Below are 8910 nucleotides of genomic sequence, written 5' to 3' on the forward strand. Positions count from 1 at the left end.
CTGCTTCCTGCCTCCTGCTGCCTGTCTCCCGCCTCTCACCTCCTGCTTTCTGCTGCCTGCCTCCCACCTCCTGCTTCCTTCCTGCTGCCTGCCTCCTGCCTCCTGCTGCCTGCCTCCCGCCTCTCACCTCCTGCTTCCTTCCTGCTGCCTGCCTCCCGCCTCCTGCTGCCTGCTTCCTGCCTCCCGCCTCCTGCTGCCTGCCTCCTGATTCCTGCCTCCTGCTTCCTGCCTCCGGCCTCCTGCTTCCTGCCTCCTGTTTTTGTCATTGTCTGGGTTCCTACTGCCCCTACCTGGGATTTGTCTGCTTCTGAAGAAACAAAAATCCTGATCTTGATCCTGTCCCTGTTCCTGTTCCTGGTCTTGATCCTGATTCTAATCCTGGTCCTGGTCCTGGTCCTGGTCCTGGTCCTGGTCCTGGTCCTGGTCCTGGTCCTGGTCCTGGTCCTGATCCTGTCCCTGATCCTGGTCCTGTCCCTGTCCCTGTCCCTGATCCTGGTCCTGATCCTGATCCTGGTCCTGGTCCTGGTCCTGGTCCTGGTCCTGGTCCTGGTCCTGGTCCTGGTCCTGGTCCTGATCCTGATCCTGATCCTGTTCCTGATCCTGGTCCTGATAATTTCCTTTTCTCCATTATCCTGCAGGTACTCACACACACACACACACACTACGTGAAGACAATCTCTATCATATACCTGCATTTGGGCTCATATTTTCATGTCATAAATGCATCTGTCTCCCCCTCCCCCCCCTGCACTCACCAAACCATGTGACAACACAGTGAGTAATGCAACCAGGTAAATAAATAACATTCCCAGCCATTTTGTGTCTCATAATCACTAATTATGTACCTACCACTCTTTGTATCTGGTCAGATGAACAGGAATCATGTGTCATGATTGTAAACGCATACACAATCATCAGCAGGAAACCATGCAGAAAAAATTTGACAGTTTGCTGTATTCTGGCAGGAAAAGAGGAGAGGAGGGAGTAAGAGAAGAGGAGGAGAGGAGAGGAGGAGAAGAGGAGAGAAGGGAGGAGAAGAGGAGGAGGGAGGAGAAGAGGAGGTGAGGAGAGGAGAGGAGGGAGGAGAAGAGGAGGGGAGGAGAGGAGAAGAAGAGGAGAGGAGGGAAAAAGAGAAGAGGAGAGAAGGGAGGAGAAGAGGAGGGGAGGAGAGGAGAGAGGGGGAGGGAGTTAGAGAAGAGGAGAGGAGGAGGAGAAGAGGAGAGGAGGGAGCAGGAGAAGAGGAGAGGAGGGAGGAGAAGAGGAGAGGAGGGAGGATTGTTCTAGTCAGAGCAGCATCTGAAGACACTTCTGAGACACAGAAGTTTAAACCCAAAAAACTAAAGTTCTCAGCTGAAGTTCAAATCCCTGGTGTGATGTGTGGATGACTTGTTTTTAATACGACATGACAAAGGAAAATAGGTTATTAAGATGTATATTAGGAGGTGTTATCCCCTCAGGGAAACAGCCCCCCCTCACCTCCCTGCATTCAAACACACGTCCTCGCTTGCAGATCAGAGGGGAGAGGGCCCAGACCCTTGGTGGCCCCCCAAAAAACTCGACAAATAACTTTTTATTTGTCCTTGCTGTCAGGTCCCATCCATCTCCCGCTGGGTGACAGATTGCTCTCAAGGCCTGTCGCTGGTCTCTGAACAGTAATGGATACCCAGGGCCCAGGGTTGGTTAAACACTGACAGAGTTTGTCCGCCATGACTGACAGGTTCTCCACTGCTGCCCGCCCCCAGGGTGATATATCATCAGTGGAAAGTGTTGCCCTTTTAAGCGCTGAGCTCTGCCAGTGGGGAGAGCCTTTAGAATCTCTATCTGTCCTGCTGGGCGTGGGGGGGTGCTGGGGGGCGGGGGTGTGCTGGGGGTGGTGCTGCGGCGGTGGTGCTGGGGAGGGGGGCAGGGGTGGACTGGCGATGGACTGAGGTGTACCTGTACACACCTGGTCCTGTGCACCTGGTCCGGTACACCTGGGGCCTCATGTATAAAGGATTGCTCAGCTTTCATACCAGAAGATGGCGTACGGCCAAAACTTGAAAAGTACCTACGCACAGAAATATTCACATGTATAAAACCAGTTGAACACTAGATCCTGCACACCTTTCCTTTATAAATCACAATCAACGTGAGATTGACCGCACGTGAACGAGCCACTGACCCCGCCTTGCCTCCTCCCATAAATTAATATGCAGATGGACTATAAATGCGCTCCTGAGGTCATTTATTTATCTGAATTACCGTATTTCTTCGAATAAACGCCTTCCTCAAAGAAACGCCGGACCAAAAATGAACGTTAAACGCCGCAGCGTTTATTCGAAGAAATACGGGGACTGTGAGATCGAGGTTCTGACAACAGAGGTCGAGGCGAGAAAATGTGTCCTGTTTGGCGGCCTGTCATCAGGTATTAGTGACAAAAGAAAGTCGGCAGAGTGGAAAACTGTCACTATTTGCGCCCTTACTTGTTTTTAACCTGCAGCACTTTGAGATTTAGCTAAATGTAAAGTGCATTACAAATAAAATTATTATTATTATAGGGCCATCAATGCTGTGGGTTCAGAGAACCGGCCCATGACAGAAATTAAGAAGAAATGGTCCGATATAAAACTTTAAATGAAGAAACGAGTGGTGGCGCATGTAACAGCATGGCAGCTATAGGGTTAGCGTGACATGCATTTCCTGAGTGATTTTGTCGTTCGTTTGACAGCCTCAAGTTTAACAGAAGTTATTAAGTGGTGGCGGTATAAACAGAAGGCTATATAGCATTTCCTGTTTTGGGTTTGGCATTTTGATGTGATTATCCACATTAATGTTCAAACTTTTAGTTCAATGTTTTTGAATAGTCAACGTCATAAACGTACTAGTGGAAACTTTATTTGTAATGTTTGGTGAGTCTCGGCATGTTACAGAGCCAGACAAGACTTTGCGTACGGTCCGCACATTCTCACGTCTGCTCAAAAGTTCCGTGAAGGTCTGCACATTCTCACGTCAAGTAAATCTTTATACATCACAAAGTGTTCGTGAAAACCAGCGTACGCAAGCTTTTTGTGCGTACGCAACGTTTATACATGAGGCCCCTGGTCCTGTAAACCTGTTCCTGTACACCTGGTCCTGTAAACCTAGTCCTGTATACCTGGTCCTGTAAACCTAGTCCTGTATACCTGGTCCTATACACCTAGTCCTGCACACCTAGTCCTGCACACTTGGTCCTGTACACTTGGTCCTGTACACACCTGGTCCTGTTTTCACCTCACTCTCACTCTCACACACACACACACACACTCCTACGCAGAGAGCTGGAGATAGAGGACAGCTTCCAGGAAACAAGCGTTTGGATAAATGAAAACCTTGCGTATGTTTTTGTTGTTCCCTTGTAGCTACTCTGAGGTAGCTACAAGTGTAACACACAGTGTTTATAACACAAACTGCTGACACGTGTTGTGCTGTGGAAGTGGATCGTCTTTTGGGACTCAAAAATTAAAAACAAAAGCAGAGCTGTTCAATATACTGAAGACTAAACACATGTTGTAGCCTTTTCAGCATCTACATGGAAGGAAAAAAAATAACATGCTCACCTTCTCTTCTCCACTGGGATAACTCAACATAGACAATAACATGCTCACCTTCTCTTCTCCACTGGGATAACTCAACATAGCCTGCTGTTGTCTTCAAACTAACTGACACCATAAAGCCAGGGTATTCATTTAGAACAGTGAACAGGATCTGGCATCTGAATGTAATATGTACATGTAATATAACAAAGCAAGTGTTGTGATGCGATAGTACATATACATGAGGTAAGGTATGTGTGATGTGAGGTGTATATGATGATGGAAGATTGTGATATCGTGTGACATATTTACTGTTACTGTTGCTGTGTACTATTGTAGCGTAATCCCATTGCAACAATGGATGCTCTGAAGCATTAAAATGCCTCTAAGACTAAGGTGTTGTGTGTGTTAATGTGTTCTAGGTTGGTTCTTACTTTTGAGAAGTAGTTTGTTCTACTTGCCACAAGCTGTTTATGCCTTGGTAACCTTCCTAATATAATCCATGACAGTAGGAGATTTCTTTAAGACTGCAAGGGAAGCTCGGCTTCCCCTAAAACAGGGGTACTCAGTTAGAAACTCAAAAGGTCCACTCAATAAATTTCTGGAACGGACCATGGTTTATTTTTCTGGCCCTTACCTCTCCCATTGACTCCCATTCAAAATTGGCTTAGGTTTAGGAGGGCACAGTGCCCGTGCCCTTGGGCATCTTTCTCCCATAGACAGAGTTCTGGGGATAATTGTGTTCCAAGTGTCCATGCTTTGTGTGATAGTGACGTTTCACGTTAGCTCTACCACTTTAGACAAGGGCAACCGTCTCATTGCAGATTAAACACATCGGTTTTGTGCTCCCCACCGGCAACACAAATGCATACTTGTCAGTCCATTCTGTCTGAAATTTGCGATTTTCGGAAACAACTTTTTGCTGGGTTTTGTCACGCCACGATTTTTGCTGAGGAAGAGACAGGTAGGCTAGCTACCGTTAGCAAATTGATTAGCCTGCGTTGTTGCGAATGACACACAACATGCGTGACCCACAGAGGTTGCGGCCAACGTTGAGTGAGTTGTCATGGTGATTACAGTTATTACAGCTCCGGATTGGAGCTTTAGATTGGAAACGGGAGATATAAAACAAATGTACTAGGAAAAAAATATAGGCTATAGCACAAAATCACGCACTAATGAATTGCGTCTAGGTATTGTGGTCCGGATCCGGACCGGAGTCCGTTTATTGAGTACCCACCGCAGACAGTAAAAGATACGCAGCAAGAAGAAACAGTGGGACACGCTTGCGAGTGTGACGTGGCTAAACTCCTTCACTGCAAGGCGTCGTTCGCCGCTCACTGGGCTCGGTCGCACGACCTCAGACTTGCCAAGCGCGACCACTACCAGCTACGCCAAAGATAAGCTAACTATTCGTTCAGGCGGGTAGCCCATTACATACCTGAGGAGTGAGTTTCACAGGTTCACACCCTTACACGAGCATAGGCTACTGCTGATTTCCTTATTTCCTATTTACTTGTTTGGTGGAGGCAATAAAGAATTACTGTTGGTGCAATTATAATCAGACCCCCCCTTAAAAAAACTTCGGACGAAAACTCAACTTCACGCAAGTCACCCAAACTGACATGAAAAAAGCGGGAGGCGCTGAAAAGCGCGCTGTTTGCATCCCTGAGTCCTGCGACGGCCACAGATATCAGATTGATTAGATTTTACTGTCAGAGCATTTGCTTTATTAACTGCTATCAGTAGCCTATGTGAAGTTTATTTCAGCAAAAATGAAAAAGTACTTCTCTAAAACATTACCTATCCTCTCTTTAATGTATGTGTGGTAGTGTATGTGTGCGCGCTAATAAGGTGTATTTTGTTTAATGTGTATTATCCTCCCCTTCTCCTCCTCTCCTCCACCCCTTCTTTTCTCCTCCTCTCCTCCTCCCCTTCTCCTCTCCTCTCTTCCATTCCCTCCCTCAGTCCCTCCCAGAGCAGTATTTCAGGGTAATGTTGTCTCAGCTGCTGCAAGGATCTGTCCCTGCCAGCAGAGACACTACAGAGGCCGCTCCTTCAAGGCCCACTGGTGTGCCCTGGAAACGGTTGAAAGTGGGCTGGATCGGAATATTAAAATCCAGATTCTCTATTCACAAACAAAGTCTCAGTCAACAGGCAGCACTGCACCTGAATCATAGTACTGAATTATAAATGACTGTTTTGAATGCGTTCCAGGTGAGTTTGATAAGATTGGACTCATTTGGGCCACCAATGGGAGTTATCAAACAGCTGAATCCTGTCTGCTTAGCTTCAGAACTGCTGTCTCTCGCTGCAAAGACATGGAGCATCCAAGGCGATGCAACTCTTTATCTCTCTCCTCTCTGTCTTTCTCCCTCCTTCCATCCCTTTGTCTCTCCCTCTCCATCCCCCCTCTCTCTGCAAGTCCTTCAATACTTGAGTGATTTCAGAGTTCATCACTGTCCCTCACTACAGATCACTGAGCACAGATCAGCCGGAGATGACGGCGGGAGACTGGAAGGTTCCGCAGACATCCGTCTCAAAGTCATTCCACATGATGCACTGTGGGAGAGGGAAGGGGGAGGGAGGGAGACACAGCTGCATAGGGGGCACGGTCGGTCGGTCGGTGGGTGTCCAGGTGTGTTTATTTGGTGTGATGTTTTGTTTATAATAGTACCTTCAATAAAGCACACATGAGTCAAACCAACACAAACACTAGAGCTGGTGTAGCTGGGATGGATGCTGGGGGAGGATGGGGGAGGAAGGGTGAGGAGGGGGGAGGATGGGGGAGGAGGGGGGAGGATGGGTGAGGAAGGTTGAGGAAGGGTGAGGAGGGGTGAGGAAGGGGGAGGAGGGGGGAGGATGGTTGAGGAAGGGTGAGGAGGGGGGAGGATGGGTGAGGAGGGGGGAGGATGGGTGAGGAAGAGTGGCACACACCCACACATGCATACACACGCACAGACACACAGTGTTGGGGAGTAACGGAACACATGTACCGGCGTTACGTATTCAGAATACAAATTATGAGTAAATGTACTCTGTTACAGTTACAATTTAAATAATTGGTATTTAGAATAGTGTTACATTGTTGAAATCAAAAGATTACATTACAATACTTACCTGTTTCACAAGTTTATTCACTCTTTAATAAATTAAGGCAACTCCATGCATTTCCCAGAACTTCTATCTGGTTGTTTCTACACTGTACGAACACAACTACATCTATCGCTCCCATGTCATTGCCTCTCGTTCTTTACTTCTGAAATGCTATTGGCTAAGCCAATGCATGGCCATCACATGCCTGGGGGGATGCAACTCACGTACCATGATTGGCCAAAGCATGCCTCTCATCCACTGTCAAGTAGTTCTTAAGAGACTCATACGATGGTTGTCCTTACGAGCATGTTCGGGAAACGCAAGTAAGAAATAACGATGGTGTTATTTTGCTCGTAGAGAACCCTCGTAACAATTAAGATCCATCATTATCGGGAAACGCAGTTTAGTGAGCAGGATTTCATGGTTGCATTCCTACACTTATAAAATGCAATTCAATGTGGAAGTAATCCAAGTATTCACAATACGTTACTCAGATTGAGTAACGTAACGGAATACTTACAAAATGCATTTTTGGGCATGTATTCTGTAACCCAATACATTGTGAAAGTATCCTTCCCAACACTGCGGACACACACCTGTTCCCCTGACAGAGGGTTAGGGTTTGTGAAACATATTACAGTAAGTATTAGTATTAGTATAAAAACACAGTAACCCCCCTATTTTGACGATCTGAACCGCAAGTATCAAAACGCAAAGCGCAAGTAACTTTGTGGGCGTGACTTCATCTTGGTTGTTATTTTGCCGGCGGGATAAAAGACTTTGCGCCTGAAAGGCAGAGCAGTTTTCTCATTGCACTAAGTTGCCCACTCATGCTGCTCATTCAAATTATTATTCTTATTTGTACATTTTTTTTTTTTAATTGTTACATTTTTTGTAGTATTTTCTGTATATTTTTTGTATAATTGTTTAGTTCTTAGAATTAGTCTAACTAATGTACTTTTGTACTTAATTTATACCCGTAGGCCTATATGTTTATTGTTTTCACCTTCCTGCCACAGTAAATCGCGTATTTGTGTAACATATACGGTTTATTCGCTTCATGGCGAATAAACCGAATTCTGATACTGATGGGCATGGGAGAAGAAACCTAACCAAATTAGCTTTGGTTAAACTTTCATGGGAGGAAAATAAGGTTCACATACATAGAAATTTCTTATGAAAATCTTTTTATAATCATTGAAGAAATGTAACAGCCATAAATCAAAACAATGTAGGCCTAACGTAGCTTCGCAGAAAGAAGACCCTGGCCTCGCCAGCAGTGCGCACGGACCAAGCTTGCGCCCTTAAAATAACATCTGAATAATGCGCCAATGACTTTAGACCACGTTTTTCCTGGTCAGTAGCGGAATTGTTTTTCGGAAACTGCAAGATAGCACCAGGGAACGTTTGCGCCGGAACACGCCTCCTTTTTTGCTGAACCGCCCACGGGAGCGCAAACTCATTTCGATGTGCGTCTGTGGAGGGAAAAGTCGTCTTTGAGTCGAGTGCAAACTAGGAATGACACTTGCGTCGTTGACTAAGTCGATTGCGCTGGGTGCAAGATAGGGCCCTAAGTGTTTCTGATTCACACCCTGCTGTTTCCTTCTCTGTTGAGCTTCCCCTTCAGAAGATCGATTTTTTGTTTCCTAAGACTAGGCCGGGCAGCTTACAGGCGAGAGTTGATATCTCAACGCCCCTGGCAGGCCAGAAACAATCTCTTCACTTGGCAGCTTCTTTCAGCTTCCTCTAGCATCCTGCCTGGGCTTCTCTGACTGGACCTTCCTGGAAGCAGTATTCCTGTCAACAGACTGGGTTCGCTGTTTGGATGAACTGAGATGGGTGATATGTGCGTTTAGTCATGTTCCCAATAACAAATACACTAACTGGGTCAGGGTTAGGATGAATACAATACTATAGACTGTACATCCCATTAACAGCTAGCATGAGAGGGATGGAGAGAGAGGGAGAATGAGAGAGGAATACTGAGGGAGGAAGAATGAGAGAGCTCTTTGAAGAGGAATATTCTACTACTCTGCAAAGACTGGAACTTAATAATAGATGAGCATGATTACCAAGATGCTTCAAATACTTCTTTATCTCTCACACTCCATCGTGAACCAGAGAGCTGAGCGGAGCAGGAAGGAGAGCTTCTACACACTTCCTGTATCTGCAGGAGCCTTGTGTCTCCAACCAAGGACTGCATCGAGAGCTCCATGGTGACAGCTCACTGTGCTGAGGTACGAAGCGGGGTTTAGGTTGGGAG

At 46.4% G+C, this 8910-nt stretch overlaps 1 long non-coding RNA gene across 1 annotated transcript; it reads left to right on the forward strand.

The window, feature by feature from the left end:
• Positions 1 to 4525: 4525 nt before the first annotated feature.
• On the forward strand, positions 4526 to 6120 carry LOC146258003 (uncharacterized). The gene is made up of 3 exons (XR_014729983.1): positions 4526 to 4999; positions 5520 to 5768; positions 5977 to 6120. It is a non-coding gene; the product is annotated as an uncharacterized LOC146258003 (long non-coding RNA).
• Positions 6121 to 8910: the final 2790 nt, after the last annotated feature.

This window comes from Hypomesus nipponensis, chromosome 15 (assembly GCF_054491055.1).
Source record: "Hypomesus nipponensis isolate SF chromosome 15, ASM5449105v1, whole genome shotgun sequence".
NCBI classification, from domain to species: domain Eukaryota; kingdom Metazoa; phylum Chordata; class Actinopteri; order Osmeriformes; family Osmeridae; genus Hypomesus; species Hypomesus nipponensis.